This window comes from Lissotriton vulgaris, chromosome 8 (assembly GCF_964263255.1).
Source record: "Lissotriton vulgaris chromosome 8, aLisVul1.2, whole genome shotgun sequence".
Taxonomy (NCBI): Eukaryota; Metazoa; Chordata; class Amphibia; order Caudata; family Salamandridae; genus Lissotriton; species Lissotriton vulgaris.
The window spans coordinates 630,901,910-630,918,046 of record NC_141696.1 but is presented as its reverse complement, the minus strand read 5'-3'; the positions used below and the strand labels follow the sequence as shown (position 1 = coordinate 630,918,046).

The 16,137-nt window shown below is 44.0% G+C and overlaps 1 protein-coding gene across 1 annotated transcript in view; it reads right to left on the bottom strand.

The window, feature by feature from the left end:
- The window catches only part of PDK3 (pyruvate dehydrogenase kinase 3), a 1,449,910-nt gene that overhangs the window by 1,285,299 nt on the left and 148,474 nt on the right, over nt 1–16,137 (bottom strand). The gene's annotated exons all lie outside the window — the stretch shown is intronic.

The following is a 16,137-nucleotide window of genomic DNA, read 5'->3' as shown; positions in this document are numbered from 1 at the left end:
TATTTAGGGCCTTTCCCCTTAAGAGCTCTAAAGGCTAGTATCAGGGCCTTGAATTTAACGCGGGCAGTGATCGGTAGCCAGTGCAATTTCTTCAAGTGTGGGGAGATTGAGTGGCGATAGGGGACTTTGCAAATCAGCCTGGCAGCAGCATTCTGCACAATTTGCAGTCTGTGCAGCAGGTAGGCGGGAAGTCCCACGTACAGGCTGTTCGCATAGTCCAAGTGTGACGTAATTAGAGCATGTGTCACTGTTTTCAGAGCTTCCTTGGGAAGAAAGGGGGAATTTTTTTTTATCATATGGAGTTTCCCGAAGCATGCTGAGGTGACTTTCTGAATCTGAGTCTTAAAAGATAGGTCGTTAGCAAATTGAACTCCGAGATTGCGGGCCACCCTCACCGGGGCAGGTGGAGGGTTGAGTTCCGCAGGCCACCAAGTAGAGGGGGGCAGGGGGAGTGTCTGATTAAAAAATAACACCTCAGTCTTATCCGTATTTAATTTTAGCGTGTTAGAGGTCATCCAGGCCACGATATTGGAAAGACAGCTTCTGAAATTTTCGAAACCTGAGGGTGAGTGATCTTTAAAAGAGAAGATAAGCTGAGTGTCGTCAGCATACGATATCACTTTTACCCCTAGAGACTCGATTACCTTTGCTAAGGGTGCCACATAAATGTTGAAAAAGAGGGGGCCAAGAGTAGAGCCCTGGGGCACCCCGCAGTCGAGTGGTTTCCTATCCCTGGACCAGAAAGGGCGGCACCAGACTTGTTGTGTGCGGCCTGTGAGGAAGGAGGAGATCCACACCAGAGGGGTGCCGTGAATCCCCATCTCCCGGAGTCTCCCCAGGAGGATGGCATGGGAGACCATGTCGAAGGCCGCAGACAGGTCGAGGAGCACTAACAGCCACCTCTCCCCTGTCCACGGTTTCCTGCACCGTCTCCGCCACCTCTAGTAATGCCGTCTCCGTGCTGTAGCCGGTCCTAAAACCGGATTGCGAGTCATGCAGCAGGTTCTGGTTTTCAATATAGTCCGCTAGTTGTTCCTGTACTATTTTTTCCAAAATTTTGGCCGGTTTTGGTAGCAGGGATATCGGACGGTAGTTACTGAGGACAGCCGGGTCCGCGTCGGGTTTCTTTAACAGGGGGATGAGGATTGCCTGCTTCCAGATGTCCGGAAATTGTCCTGATCTAAGGGAGGAATTCCATATTGATAATAGGGGTTGCACGATCACAGGAGCAACTGTGGAGTAAACGTGGGCAGGCATCGGATCTAGGGGAGAGCCTGATTTACATAGATGGAGTTTTCATAGTGCAGAATCTAAGGTGATGGGTTTGAACGCTGTAAACCTCTTGTCCTCGAGGCTGACGTCAGTAAGGGGGGTGACATCTGTATCGAGGTTGAGTCCTGTATTAAAAGTAGCATAGATGAGAGAAATTTTCTCATGAAAGAAATTGGATAGATTGTCGCAGAGTTCTTGACAGGGCTCTGTCTTTTGTAGAAGGGCAGGGGGATTAGTGAAGTTTTTTACAACTTGGAAGAGTGCCTTGGCGCTGTTATCTGCCGCTTTGATTTTACTAGCAAAGTATTCCCTCATGGCAGTTTGCTTAAGTTTATGGAAATTTTTTAGTGCCCCTCTGTACGTTATTTTGGCACCTGGATCATAGGCACGCCGCCAGAGGCGTTCAAGCTTTTTGCATTTGCTTTTTTCTTCCCGCAGCAGCTGAGAGAACCAGGGAGCAGAGGGCTTGGTTCTGGCTGAGGAAAGGGTAGTGAGGGGGGCGATATTTTCAATGGCCGTGATGATATATTGGTTTAGGTTAGCCACATCCTCATTGATATCAGCAGAGGGTTGCCATTCCAGTTTGGCTAAGGCGGGCTCGAGCTCCTCGAGTGTTACTTTAAACCACTTTCTACCCGTCCTCTCTGGCCTACAAACTGAGGTCAGAGTCGTGGCGAGTTTTAGATTAAAAGGGATCGTAAAATGGTCTGACCAAGTCACAGGGAGAGGGGTACCGGAGGAGAGACCGGGGAGGTTAGTGAAGATCAGATCTAACGTGTGCCCTGCCGAGTGTGTGGGGCCAACGACTTTCTGCAGAAGGTTGAAACCCTCCAAGGTCTCAACCAAAGAACATGCCTTAGTGCAGTTACTGTCATCTGCATGTAGATTAAAATCCCCCAAGACAGTAAAGTGCGAGTGTTTTAGTGAGAGGTCAGCTAACCTTGATATTAATTCCGTAATATGAGTGGGGGGGGTGTTCGGGGGGTTGTAGATAAGTACCCCTGCACAGATAAGAAGAGCTGCCTCGGAAATACAAAAATACATAGCTTCAATGGGGCCCAAATTGTCTAGTTTCCTAGAGGAGATTGTCCAGTGGGCTCTGAGAATGATAGCTATTCCTCCACCTGTCTTAGAACCCGGTCTATCAAGCCCAGCAAATTGATAGTTCGGGGGGACAGCTAGGGCGATGTCGGGGTGCGAGTGCTCTTTGGTCCAAGTTTCCGTGAGGAACAGCAGGTCCCAGGCATTAGTAGAGAGGGAGAGCCAGATGTCACTAGCGTGTTTAGGCAGGGAGCGGCAGTTGACTAAACAAGCCTTCACTTCACGCAAAAGGGATGGGATGGATTCGCAAGAATTGCCCAAAAGGCAGATTGTCCCTCAGGCCTCGTGGATGATGGCTGGAATATAGGAGTAATGAATTTCTCTCTGCCGGCTTCCTGAATAGAGTTGTGTGTAATACATCCTCCTCGGCGATGATGGAGATATCCAAAAAATTGATAGCTTTTTTATCAAATTGAATGGTAAATTGGATATCTTGTGACCTCATGTTAAGCCAGATGAAAAAATCATTGATTTCAGTTTCTGTTCCAGTCCAGATTAAAAGAATATCATCTATATATCTCATCCACATACGTATGTTGGATATTCAGGAAGCCGGCAGAGAGAAATTCATTACTCCAATATTCCAGCCATCATCCACGAGGCCCGAGGGACAATCTGCCTTTTGGGCAATTCTTGCGAATCCATCGCAATTGCAGCAAGAAAGAGGACTATAGGGAGCAATCCGAAAACCTCATGGAACGGCTGATAGAACGCGGCTATCCCAAGCGCCTGATCAAAAAAGCCAGGAAGAGAGCATGGTTCAATCCCCGGGAAGTTTTGCTACAACCTAATGAGCGAAAACGAAATAATGAAAAGCGCCTTATCTGTGTAACAACTTTCTCGACCCAAAGCAACTCAATCAAGAAAGCCATTAACAAACATTGGAGCTTAATTTCAGAGGACCTCGACAGTGAAGACCTACCACTACACTCCTTTAAAAAGGCTAAGAACATTCGCGATCACGTGGTATGTTCATTCCTTGAAACTGAGAATGAACCCACTATCACTTCAATGTGGAACCTTCCACCTATTGTGGGTCATTTCAGATGTGGTTGTTGCAAGGCCTGCCCTGCGACCATACAGACAAAGGAATTTGTTCATAAACAACTACGAGTAACACTTAAGTCACATACCAACTGCAACACCACCAATGTGGTATACTGCATTATTTGTCCGTGTGACTTACCTTATGTTGGACAGACACAGCAACGAGCAAAAGTGCGGTTTCTACAACACTGCAGCCGTGTCAGGTGCAAGGTGCAAGGAGCCCCCCTGGTAGAACACTGCAATAAAGAAAATCACTTACCTGAAAGCCTGAGGTGGGTCATACTAGAGCAGGTGAAACTGGGCCCTAGGGGTGGCAACATAGCCCCCATTCTTAATGTCAGGGAACTGAAATGGATTAATTTTTTTGACTCTGTACAAAATGGGCTCAATGAATCTGAAAACACTTTTGCTCAACTGGCTAATCTCTAAATCTCACTCTATCATTATAAATCTGTCTTCCATTTTTGATCGTACTCTGTGAGTTGGCATGCATTCAACCACCATGTCGGTAGGTTCATGCGGACCAGCGATCTAGCAAAATCATTTTATCTTAATCTTTTGCTCTTCAATTTGGAATGTGTTATGACGTGCATTTAAACCGCCATGCCGGTAGGTTAATGCTGATAAGCGATCTAGTGGAATCAGTTACCAAAATCCTTGGCTGTTTCAAATTTGGAATGTGTTATGCATCTAAAACGCCATGTTTGGCTGGTTCATGCAGGAAAGTAATTCAGTGCAACGTAATACACCACTCGGAGGGGCTCTCTGGTCAATCTAAAAATCTCACTCCATCCTTAAAAATCTGTCTTCCACTTTGATCGTACTCTGTGAGTTGGTATGCATTCAACCACCATGTCGGTAGGTTCATGCGGACAAGCGATCTAGCGAAATCATGTTACTGTAATTAATTTTCTGTTCCTAAATTTGGAATATGTTATGACATGCATTTAAACCGCCATGTCAGTAGGTTAACGCTGACAAGAAAAACAACCTGATGCTTTCCCACAACGGGATGGTCACCTAGCAACCGCCGTGAAGTAGTCTTTTTTCCCACTCCATTGCAGCATACTTAAGGTTACCACGCCCCCTCCCGCCTTACTTCCTGGTTACGGGAGACGCCATCGACCTCGAGACCTCCCTGTGGACCCGGCAAAACTTATGCCTACGGGTAAGCTGGTTCTGCGAACTTTTTTCCAAATCTCTGTTGATCCCTTACTCAATGGTGAACGGACAATTCATTGGTCCCGCTATTTCATTTCCTTTCTTAGATACGGACTGTTGAACTATCCCAGCCGTCTTTCAGAAAATAAGGTAAAGCCCGCAACTATCTCCCAACCTACTGTTGGCCACCGAACTGTGTAATCGTAACGATCCTGACCCTTTTTTTCGATCTTTCGATCCCCTCAGATCATTCCGGAGCCATTTTTGGCCACCCCTGTTACTCTTTGACCTGTACTTTACGGCAGGTAAATATGTTGCATCTTTGTTGATAACACGTTTCCCTTTTTAGTCCTCAGTGTTTTTAATGCATTTTCCCGAGCGGTATCTTCCGCTACGGCTAAATAGGGACTTGTAGCCCTTGATGAATAATTAGTTTTTACTTTTTCTAACCCTAGGAGGTTTGCCCATCCCCCCTTCCCCCACATGTCCTGATGAAGACCCGCGCTGTAAGGATCAACCATCCTACAAAACCTTGGGTCGAAACGTAGACTGCTATCTACCTTTGTCAACTCCTACCATCAGCGTGATTTATACAGCTTAATAGGAGCTTGAATATACAACAATGTTCTAAACTTATGTACACTGTATGCGACCCCGATTGATTGGGATCATTGATGAATAATTTATACATGAATTTAAATGTATGCTTTATGTCACAATTGAATGTAAAGTGAGTCACAACCCTTTTATTAACTCTACCTCGCCCCTTTTTTCCTTTTTCTTTCTTTGGGCACATGAACAAATGATAAATACCTATATATTTTGGTGTTTTTAAAAAAACTCTACTATGATGATATGAATGCACTGTGAATAAAACACTGCATTTCTAAAACATTTCCGATTTTCTTTTTTGATTCTCTGTAAAAAATTCTCTGAATTTCTATATTGATCCTCACGTTGTTCCGCCTCCCAGGCCCCAAAGAACAGAGTAGCCAGAAGCTCCTGTCTTCACACACCCTGCTTCTCGCCAGCGCTGTATCACCGCAGGGGCGGCCTTAGGCATGTGCAGGCTGTGCACCTGCACAGGGCCACCAACCCCCAGGGGCCACCACGCCAATATATATCCTTAATATAATAATCCTCAGAGGATGAATACATATTTGCGTGGCGGCCCCTGGCAGGGATTTGGCGGCCTCCGGCTCTGTTCCACTTCCAAACAGCCTGACCCCCTCCTCTTCAATGGCCTTCGCGCTCCGCCCTGCCCGGACCCCGCTTCCGGGGCCCCCTACCTACGCTCCCTGCCCAGGGCCCCCATGAGCCTAGAGCCGCCCCTGATCACCGCAGCTCGTAGGCTATCGGCTCCTTAAATGGCAGCTCTGCCACCTCTCCATGGATCGCTGCCCTGCTTCTTGGCGCCGCCTCCTCCACAGCGCTGCTGCTCAACTGCTTTCCGCAGAGATGCGGACTGTCGTAGCCGCGGCGTCGGCCCACTCCCTACGCTGCTGGGCGGGTGAGAGTACACAAGGCCTCCCGGTCCAGCTACAGACAATGCCGCTCCTGATCCAGGAGGTACTTTCTGCACCCGCTGGCCTCCACAATAGACTCTACCAGAGGCAAAGCACTCAGATGCCCCGCTGTTCTCCGGGTAACCCTCACGGGAGGAGCTCCAGGTGCCAGCAACCGGCAGCTTTCACCTGGCGCTCCCAGAGCCACCCAGCCGTCGCACACCAACGGTCGCTTCGCACCCACAACAGGATTCTCCACACTTGGCGTGTACCTGCCGCTCAGCCGCAGCTCGCAGTCTTGTCATGGCCGTCGCACCACCAGCCCGCGTTCAGTTCCGGGGAGGCCGCACAGACAGCGAGGCTCGGAAGCGGCGGCACAGCTTCAATGCGGCCGTGCGAGTATCTCACAGGTTTTAAGCACACTTCGGCAGGCTCACCTACACAAATCGTGGGTGGATGGCCCCAGGGATCGGGGTTAAAACAAAGCTAATGTGCGGCAGCGCCGGAGGGACACAGATTTGCGTCCTACCATGCCGCCATCTTGGACACGCCCCCCCTTTTTTACTTTTATAAAATATAGTTTTATTGTATTGTTTTTATTTGATTGTCTTTTATGGCTCTTTGGCCAAATTAAGATTTTTGACTGAATGAAAAACGGTTAGGAACCGGCCAACCACTGCATATGAGAGTGCGGGATGACTCTGCTAAATCAGGAAAAACATTAAAGACCATTGCATTTACTTAATTCTCTTCTCTTTCAGTCATGCCCCATCAGTTGGTCCTTGTAGCCCTGGCTGGTCAGACACTCAAGATCAGCATGCCTTCTTCACAAATGCCTCTTAGATCTGATCTTATAAAGCTTTGCCATCTTTTTACATATGTAATGGTGGGCATTGCTGGTACACGACCATCTTTAACAGATGGACTAAATGATTCTTGAATACGGGGTGGTGCAAAGCACTATCCTGTGATCTGCATGCTTTGTATGTACCCACAACCAAAGTACACAGAGGCCACCGTAGGGAGGAAAACTTTGCATTAAAAAAAAATAGAATCTGGAAGTTTTTGTGAAAATGAGTGCATAATTAAGGATCAAATTACAAATGTGTTTTATAAAGACATTCATTAAATTCCCAAACAAGTTAATTTAGGCAGCTCTGTATGCACTAAAATCCTCTGCCAAGGTTATTGTTTCCTCTCAAATAAAATCGCTCAAACTAGGCCAGTTGCTGTAATCTGAAATTTCTACCAATGTCCTTGGACAAAAGGTGGCCACAGGCAACATTTCATTCAGAAAGAGAATAAATGATGGCTGAACTTAAACGGCTTCTACCTTTTGTGTAGGTCTAAGGTATTTTTTCTTGCAGTTTTTTCCATTTCCTTGGTCATGAAAGGATGCTGTGGCTTAATTATAAATGATTAGGAAAAAGTAAAAGGTACAACACATAAGCTATGTCCAACTGACAATGTCAAACCATTAAGAGCAATCTAGCACAGAAAGCAGAGATAATCCTGTAATGCTACATTTTGACGTCCAAGAAAAGTTTTATTTTATTTGCGTCAGTGGAACACGATTTTACAAGCATTGTTTGTGCGTCTATAATCATATGCACTCAGCCTACAGCTGGACCGGTTCTTCTGGATTTAGCTCCATCCAAGTTTCCTTTGATCTTCATTTCTAAACTGAGGAGTTTGACTTAACACATTTTCGCCTCATGTTTCAAAAGGCAAACAAAAGAACAGAACTGCAACACTAAGGATTAGACCAGGATTTGACCAGAATAAACGACGGCAAACTAAATCGCAGTAGATAAATACTAAGACAGTACAAGCACGAAACCTGCCACGTTGTAACATTTATGCAATTTACCTTAGCATGTTCCGTAAAAATAACTAAAGAACAATCAAACGCCCCCTGTAGCTGGTGAAGAAAAGCTAGATGAAATAAGGCTGTTCATGAGCGTGGGGGTTATTTTTATCTGCGTCCATTCCAAACGCTTACCAATCTTTTCAAACTAGAAACAAGCCAAGCAATAGCTTGCTTTGGTCAGGAAATGCATTTGAGTTTACTACCCCCATGTGGTTGCAAAATGGCAATTTCAGTTTGAAAACATTTCAGTTTTCAAAAAGAAAACCTCTCCTTCACACGTAGTCCATAAATTAAAATGCACTTTTATGTATGTAATGTTTTGAAATTTATCACGCCTCCTTTGGTAACGTGCGGACTACAAGTTTAATTTCCTCGTGGCGCATAACTTTGTTTCCTTGGCAATACAGGAAATCATGCACGCCATCATCACAAGCATACATAGCTACCTTTTCTGGATGTTCTATAGTGTCATTTTCTGATCATTAGAAAGCTAGAAAAACCTTTCACATATACATTTTTAAACGGTAACAAACTGCAGTTTCTGCTGAAAACCACATTTTATAATTATCGGACAGGCATCACTATGTACACTTGAGAAAAGAAACGTTTGTAATTCAAGTGTAAGCCCAAAACAATACTGGCAAACAAGCATTGTCAAAGTCAATAGTATAGTGTCTTGCAATATTCTATAATGGAAGCCTTTTGGCTCCTAATCAACTCCGTAGAGCTGTGATGTAGGTGTCAGAGCGCAATGCCATGCAAACTTGTTTTTAGAATATCGAGTTTGCAGTTACATGCAGCAGATTAAAAGCGTGTAATACCAAGCTCTGTTTGGGACATTGTCATTGACAGGTACCCAGGCTGGGAAGACGCTACAAATGGCGAGGAGATAGGGGATAAGTAACCCGAAAAACACCCATGCTCGCCCAGAGAGTTTGCCTCGGTCAAAGTAAACTACTTGTGCGTGCCATGCGTGCTGGTGTCGAACAACAAAATCTGCACTTCATCCACATGGAGTCAAAGCGCAACTCCAGGCGCTGTAAAGCAAGTGAAGACAACGGAAGCGTTGCCACAAATCTACACCTTGATGGTCGAGAACCCCCTTGGTCAAGCTACACATAAAGGTACTGCGATGCCACTCGAGATAAATGTGTACATTACACGAATTATAAACGCTGAAAGCGGATTTAAACAGGTTTACAAAGGGTAGCCACTGATAATCATAAATTGCAAAAAACACTGCGATCAGAAGCACTGCAGACAGAGATCAACCAAAATGCAAATTGACATTTAGAAGAAGAGAATGAGATGAGTTACTGAATACCTTAAAAAGAAGCATCCTGCTATATCACTCAGTGAAGTTGGTTCAAGGAGAAGTGTTCGGGTTGTGCTTACAGAGCAGTCCATACCTAAGGAGGTTCATTCACAAAGTTGGCGAGTGGGACTCAGAACAACTTCACAGGTCATCAGAAAATAAGGAGTAAAGAACGACTCTCGGAATAGTGACATTTTTTAGATAGCTGTGAAGAGAATCACATTTCCAGTTCTCATTAAAGAGGAGTCAGAGGCCATACATCGCAAGGCCTCACAAACAAGTTGCAGACCCTAAGTCACAGGGATCCCCCTGAGGTGTCAGTAATTTCTACACTGGTCTACAACGCTGCTGCGTTCCTGAAACCACCACCACCTTTCAATACTGCCAAAAAGCGAATATTGGCGATAGATGGACTGCATGGACAGTGACATTTGAGGATTTCATTGATGAACTTGATGAGATTATAAAAAAATCTTGCTGGGGATGGTGTGAAAGAAGTCCTATAGAAAATGCCCCGAGCTGACGTAGAAATGACATACTGTCAGAAAAAAGAAATGCAGAATCTCAAGTTCAATCCAGTACCAAACGTTGATTACGAAAGATACATTTTCAGTCAAGAACGTCAAAGAGTTGGTGAAACCATTCACGAATTTGTGGAGAGACTGGATATGCTCAAACACCGTAAATTTGATGGGTTTAACGAGAAAGCTTTGCGACTTTATTGATGGATGTTCGTCAGATTCCTTCAGATGACAAATGCTGAGAGAAACTCTTAGTCTGGAGTGAGAGTTAATGGCTGCCAGAGCGGGGGAGTGTGCTGAAAGACAAGCCGCTGACATAGAGGCCAGAATTGCCCAGAGTGAATCAGTCCTGAGTATAAAAAGTAAGCCAAAGCAAAAGATTGAAGGACATAAAGTGATGTCTACACATAAAAAGAAGTTATGTTTTAGATGTGGATATTTGTTTCCACATGAAAGTAAATGTCCCACCCTTAGACAGATATGTAATGGCTGTGGGAAAAAGAACCATTTTGTGAAGGTTAGTAAAGAGAAGGAAAAAGTAAGTACATCAAAGCGCTAAGACAAAATAGCCAAAGGAACATTTCTCAGGCAACATTTGAAGTACCCCCAGAAGGCCAAGCAGCGACATCATTTGACGTAAAATGACACTGAATGAAGTTGATTGTAATCTAAATCATTGTCAACAGTTTGTCCGCCTCAATATCGCGTGAAAGCGAGGAAGACTGTTCCGCCGTGTCGATGCTTACCTCAGGCATGTCGGACTGGCTACATGTGAGGAAACATGTCAGTCAAAGTAAAGTCGACATGCCAAAGCATCAAAGTCATACAAACATTGTCCAAAAATTACATTGAAAATAAATGATTGCTCAATATCTTTCATCATCGAAAGTGGTGCATTGATAAACATAATGCCTGAATAGTTAATAAGATGAACTGTCTCCATTGTCACAAATTACGCCTTCAAAAACCAAAGTGTGTACACATGGGCTGCATCGACGCCCATAAAAAGTCGAGGTTCATTTGTCTCGACACTGAAATACAAGAAAACTAAGGTGCAAGCACCGATCCATGTGCTTCAAGGTACAATGGCAAGTGCCTGTCTGCTAAGTTTCAGTACCGCTGCTATGGGACTAATTTCTGTGAATCACAATACGAATGCTTAGCACAAAATAGTAAGCCAATTTCCTTCATTGTTTCATGATTTGGGAAAGCTTAAGACTATGGAAGTAAAGTTGCATAATAATGACAATGTTGGTCCTGTTGTTCAGAGACATAGAGGAGTTACTTTTCATTTACAAGAAGCTGCGGAGAAAGAACTTGAAACATTACTTAAGCGTGACATTATTGAGCATTTAACTGGTCCCAAGCCATTGGTTTCTACTAAAGTGGCAGTGCCCAAAAAGGACACTGTCGGAGCTGTACACATATGTGTTGATATGTGCAAAGCAAACAAGGTAATTAAACAAATACAACATCCAGGCGCACAAATTGCTGCCATGATAACGGAATTAAAAGGTGCAAAGGTCCTCTCGCCTTGAAATAAATAAAGGTTATCATCAGTTGGAACTCCAAGAAGATTGCAGATATATTACTACCATTTCAACACGTCGGTCTGTTTTGATATGAGACTTAGGGGTCTATTTGGATGGCGGGCGGATCGCCACCGCCCGTCTGGCGGTGGCGATCCTCCCGCCATTTTCCATCGCCCGCCTACCATTTCCCCCGCCAAAGTACGATGGTGGTGGGGACCCTGGCGGACGGAAAGACCATCCGCCGGTTTTCCAACGATCGGACAGGCGACCGGGCGGAAAAGGGCTTCTATATGGTGGCGGTGACTGCAAGACACTGCCATCCATATTAGGATGGGCTGCGGGGCAGGGCTTTCCATGGCAGCCCTGCCCTTCCATGAAAAGCCAGGCGGAGTTTACTTTCAGGGGCACGTTGCGGGCCCCCAGGGTTGGGGGTGCACTTGGCCCCCTCCATTTGAATGCACAATGTGGCAGGCACCGCGCTGTGCCTGCCACGTTGTGCATGCAAATGCACGACATGCATATATTGCATTGTGGCGGGTACTGTTTACAGAACCGCCCGCCACAATTCAATATATGCGGAATGCCACCGCCACCATGGCGGTGGCATCCTAATTTCCATGGTGGGACTGCCGTACCTATAACCGTCGGTCCCGTTTCCTGGTACGGTGGCGGGCGGGCGTAGGCCCCTTAGTTTTGGTACGTCATTGGCTGCAGAACTTTTCTAAAACGTCATCAATCAATAAAAACGTTATTTGATTACTTTTAAGATAATCATGAAAGCACATAATATCACACATTGTTACAATCTGTACATCCTTAAGAACATCTTAAAAATAAAATCACAAATTCGAATTAAAACACCCTCCTGTGACTACCTATTGCACATGAACGAAAAAATTATGAAAAGTTCATATTAAAATTATTTTCCTACATTTGATCACGTATTTTTGAAATACAGGTAGTGACCTTATAAAATGTTCATTCTCTAGAGCTTGCAATGCTATAAATGCGGGGCAACATTGTCTGAAGCTGAGTGACTTTAGGATTTGTAAAATCCACTTTTTTCTTTGTACAGAATAAAATGTACAGAATAAAAGGACGTGCAATGTGGATTGTTGGGAAACAATCCCATGAGCACCTGCTCATGTCTCTGGAACAGTCATTCGTACTAGGGAAGCTTATTAATCTGTTAAAGGTCCCTAATTTTAATCGGGTCAATAGGAATCTATCATATCCGCTGTGAGTGTTTTTGAGATATGGCTGGATATTAAAGGTGGTTAGTATAATTTGATTTGCAAAATACTGTTGGCTTCACTATTTCTGCAGAGAGTCTAAAGGTGTCAAGAAGCACCAAACAGCTTCCTTTAAGATCTTCTCTAGAGACAGTAATCATGGAACTGTGGTCATCATAATATTTGGGATCCCCAAGATCATTAATAAAGTTTTAAACATATTTTAGCTATGGTATGGTAGAGACCCGCTCTAGTTTAAGACGGTCAATTAAAATATCCCGGTTAAAATTGTTTTTTGTTGTGGTCCATATCCTGGGTCCTAGTAAAACGGGATCTGTTTTTATAAGGTCAGATATATGCGGCATCCTTAGCTCAGAATGGCATGTGTAAGAAGAGGTACTGCATGGGACTGCCAACAGGAAATTAAAAAAGGCCTTCTCAACTAGCTGTAGGGTTCTGTGAATCTGCATAGCCCCAGATGTCTTCACTGTACATAGCAGCGGAGATACATCTTGCCTGGTAAATGTGCAATACAGGAGGTCGTCTACCTAGCTTTCTAGAGAAATTGACTAAGGCGGCGGTGGCTATCATTAACATTAATTTCCTGGCTTAGACCGCCTGGGACCATGTTCCCTTACGATCGCAAAGAATGCCTAAATGGGAAAATCTTTTGGTACATTCGACCTTTCAGTTGTCAATGTGAATGTCTCTACATTTTGTACTACCTCCCACGCATTTCATGATAGAAGTTTTTGAGGTTTTCCCTCTGAGACCCAAATAACACATGAACGAGGAAAAACTGGTCACTACCATTCAGAGCCCCATTTGCGTATGTGACATTAATACAGCATTGACCGTATACAGTAGGGCAGGTATGGGACGTTTGGCAATTTTTGGCAGGTCCTGCCACTGATTCGCCAGTACTTGACTTAGTTTGTTAATATAAAGTGTAAATAAAAAGGGAGCCAAGCGCAGCCTTGTCCAACCCCTCTCTCTATTTGCCCATGCACTCCTCACTAGTCCCATAACGCACCCTTGCCTTTGCGTCACTATATAGTTGCCTTAAGTATTCCACACCCAAGTCCTCCAAAATCTTCCATAACCTGCCCTGTATGACACAGTCAAAGGCTGCCGTAAGATCTACAAACGCTAGTATAGCCTGACCTGTTTAGCCAGGTCATACTTCCCTAGAAGGATGTTTAGGTTTAGACCCTGCTCGACTGTGCCTAGGCCCTGACGGAAGCAAAATTGTAATTCTGATATTACCTTACTGTCTTCAGCCCAATCCTGTAATCTGTTGAGTATAATGTGCCCCACCACCTTAACCATGGAGTCTAACAATGATATAGGCCGAATAGCATGCAGGGATCTGGTGGTCACTTTAAAAACAAAGTGGGACCAGTATTGATTCGGACCAGGTTGTTATAAAATGAGAAGAGCAGCATGCTGGTATTACTTGGGTTAAAAGCGTGCCCCATAGTGGCAGATTAGATTTATAAAGATCTACAGGGACTCCGTCTGGCCCAGGGGCTTTTCCACCCATACTTGCCATAATAGCGCAATTGACCTCTTCTAATGCAAACTGGACATCCATTGGGCAGTTAACAGATGGCAGTATTTCGTGTTGTGGCTGTGGGTTTTCCATGGATTTCTCATATGTGTTATAAAATGTCGTAATTGTAAGCGTAAACTCTTAGAGGCAATCAAGAGCAATACACCACACGCAATTAGGACCCTAAGGCAAGAATATAGGAGGTTGCAGCAAAGGGCTAGAACTGATTGGGATGAGGAATGTTGGGAGAACATGCTAACAGCTGTTAAAGCTAAGGATAATGTGGGTTTCTGGCAACTTGTTGCCAACGAGAATACTGGGGGAAGATCACCGGATGATGTGTTCATTAATGAACAAACTTGGGTTAACCATTTTACCCACTTGTATAAAGCCCCAGATAATGATAAAATAGCTGTTGGAAATAGCTCATGGGTGGTGCCATCAACAAATATTATAGAGTTTAGTCTCGAGGACACCGAGGCAGCAATAATTGCTGTGAAAAACGGCAAAGCTCCAGGCTTAGATAAAATACCTGGGGACTTGTACAAACATGAGACCAGTATTTGGGCGGCATATATAAATAAGCTTTTTAACATATTAGTTACCGGTGGGAACTTACCACTTAGTTGGCGGGGAGCAGAAATCATTTTAGTTTTTAAGAAGGGAGAAAGATATGATCCTTCTAATTATCGTCCCATTTGTCTTTTAGACATTTTACTAAACATCTTTTCAAGGCATCTTTTAAACCGGATGGACTCATGGATTGATGAGAACGAGATCTTTACTAAGTTCCAAGCAGGTTTTAGACGGAACACAAGTACGATAGATCAGGTTTTTAGGTTTTGTTGCATTTGTTGGAAATATGTCTTTTTATTAAAAGGACATATTTATGTAGCTTTTGTTGACCTTAGGGCAGCTTTTGATTTAGTTTTGCGGGATCGTTTATGGGATTGTTTATTTGATTTGGGATTACCAACCTGTATACTCCAGCAGATTGTACGATTACATGACAATAATTTTGCTAGAGTGCGTTGGGGCCCGAAAGGGGAATTAACAGAACCCATACCTATTAGACGGGGAGTCCGCCAAGGATGTGTGTTGGCTCCTACAATTTTTTCTCTATTTGTCAACGACATCCCAGAATATTTAGATGGTTGCAGTAATGACTCCCCAAAGCTGAATGGTGTGAGGGTCCCATCCCTTTTATTTGCGGACGATACAATCCTGATCTCGCAAACGCCCATGGGCCTTCTAACCCTTTTGAACACTTTCAAAATATACTGTGACTCAAAAGGCCTAGAAATAAATGCGAAAAAAAACAAATGTATGTCCATAAATCCACACAAATCTTTTAAAGGGCAATTCCTTTTAAATAACCAAAGGCTCGAACTGGTTTCAAACTTCTCGTACCTGGGTGTTTCCCTAGATTCAAAAATCTCATGGAGCACGCAAATTGAAAAGAGTAAAACTATATTTAATCAGAGCTCTTTACCTATTATAAAGCGCCATGGGGCAAGTCTAAGTAAGTCCATTTCACAAGCACTAGAAGTTTTTTAATTCAAGGCTCAATCTGGTGCTTTATATGGAGCAGAAATCTGGGGCATAAATGCAGGTAACATCTTTACGATTAATGAAAACAACTTTTTTAGAAGGCTTTTGAGATTGCCCAAACGTACCCCACTAGTACCATTGTTTATGGATCTAAACATGAAACGAACAGATCATATTGCACTACTTAGGCCGTTATTGTTCTGGGTCAGACTCTGGAGTACTCCTGAACTTGCAGATTATAGACAAGGTATCTTAGAAGTCAAGAGTCTGGATGTTCATAATACAAACCCCTGGCTTAAGCATGTTAATAATTGGTTCCATCGGATAGGCCTTGCTCACTACTGGGACGATCCAGCATGTTTGACACAAAGATGTAAGATCCAGGTTAAGAACCAATTTTGGTTTTACATAACACACAATTACCTAAATAATCATTCATGTGGATCCATTACACACAGTTTTCTTGATTTTAAGTACA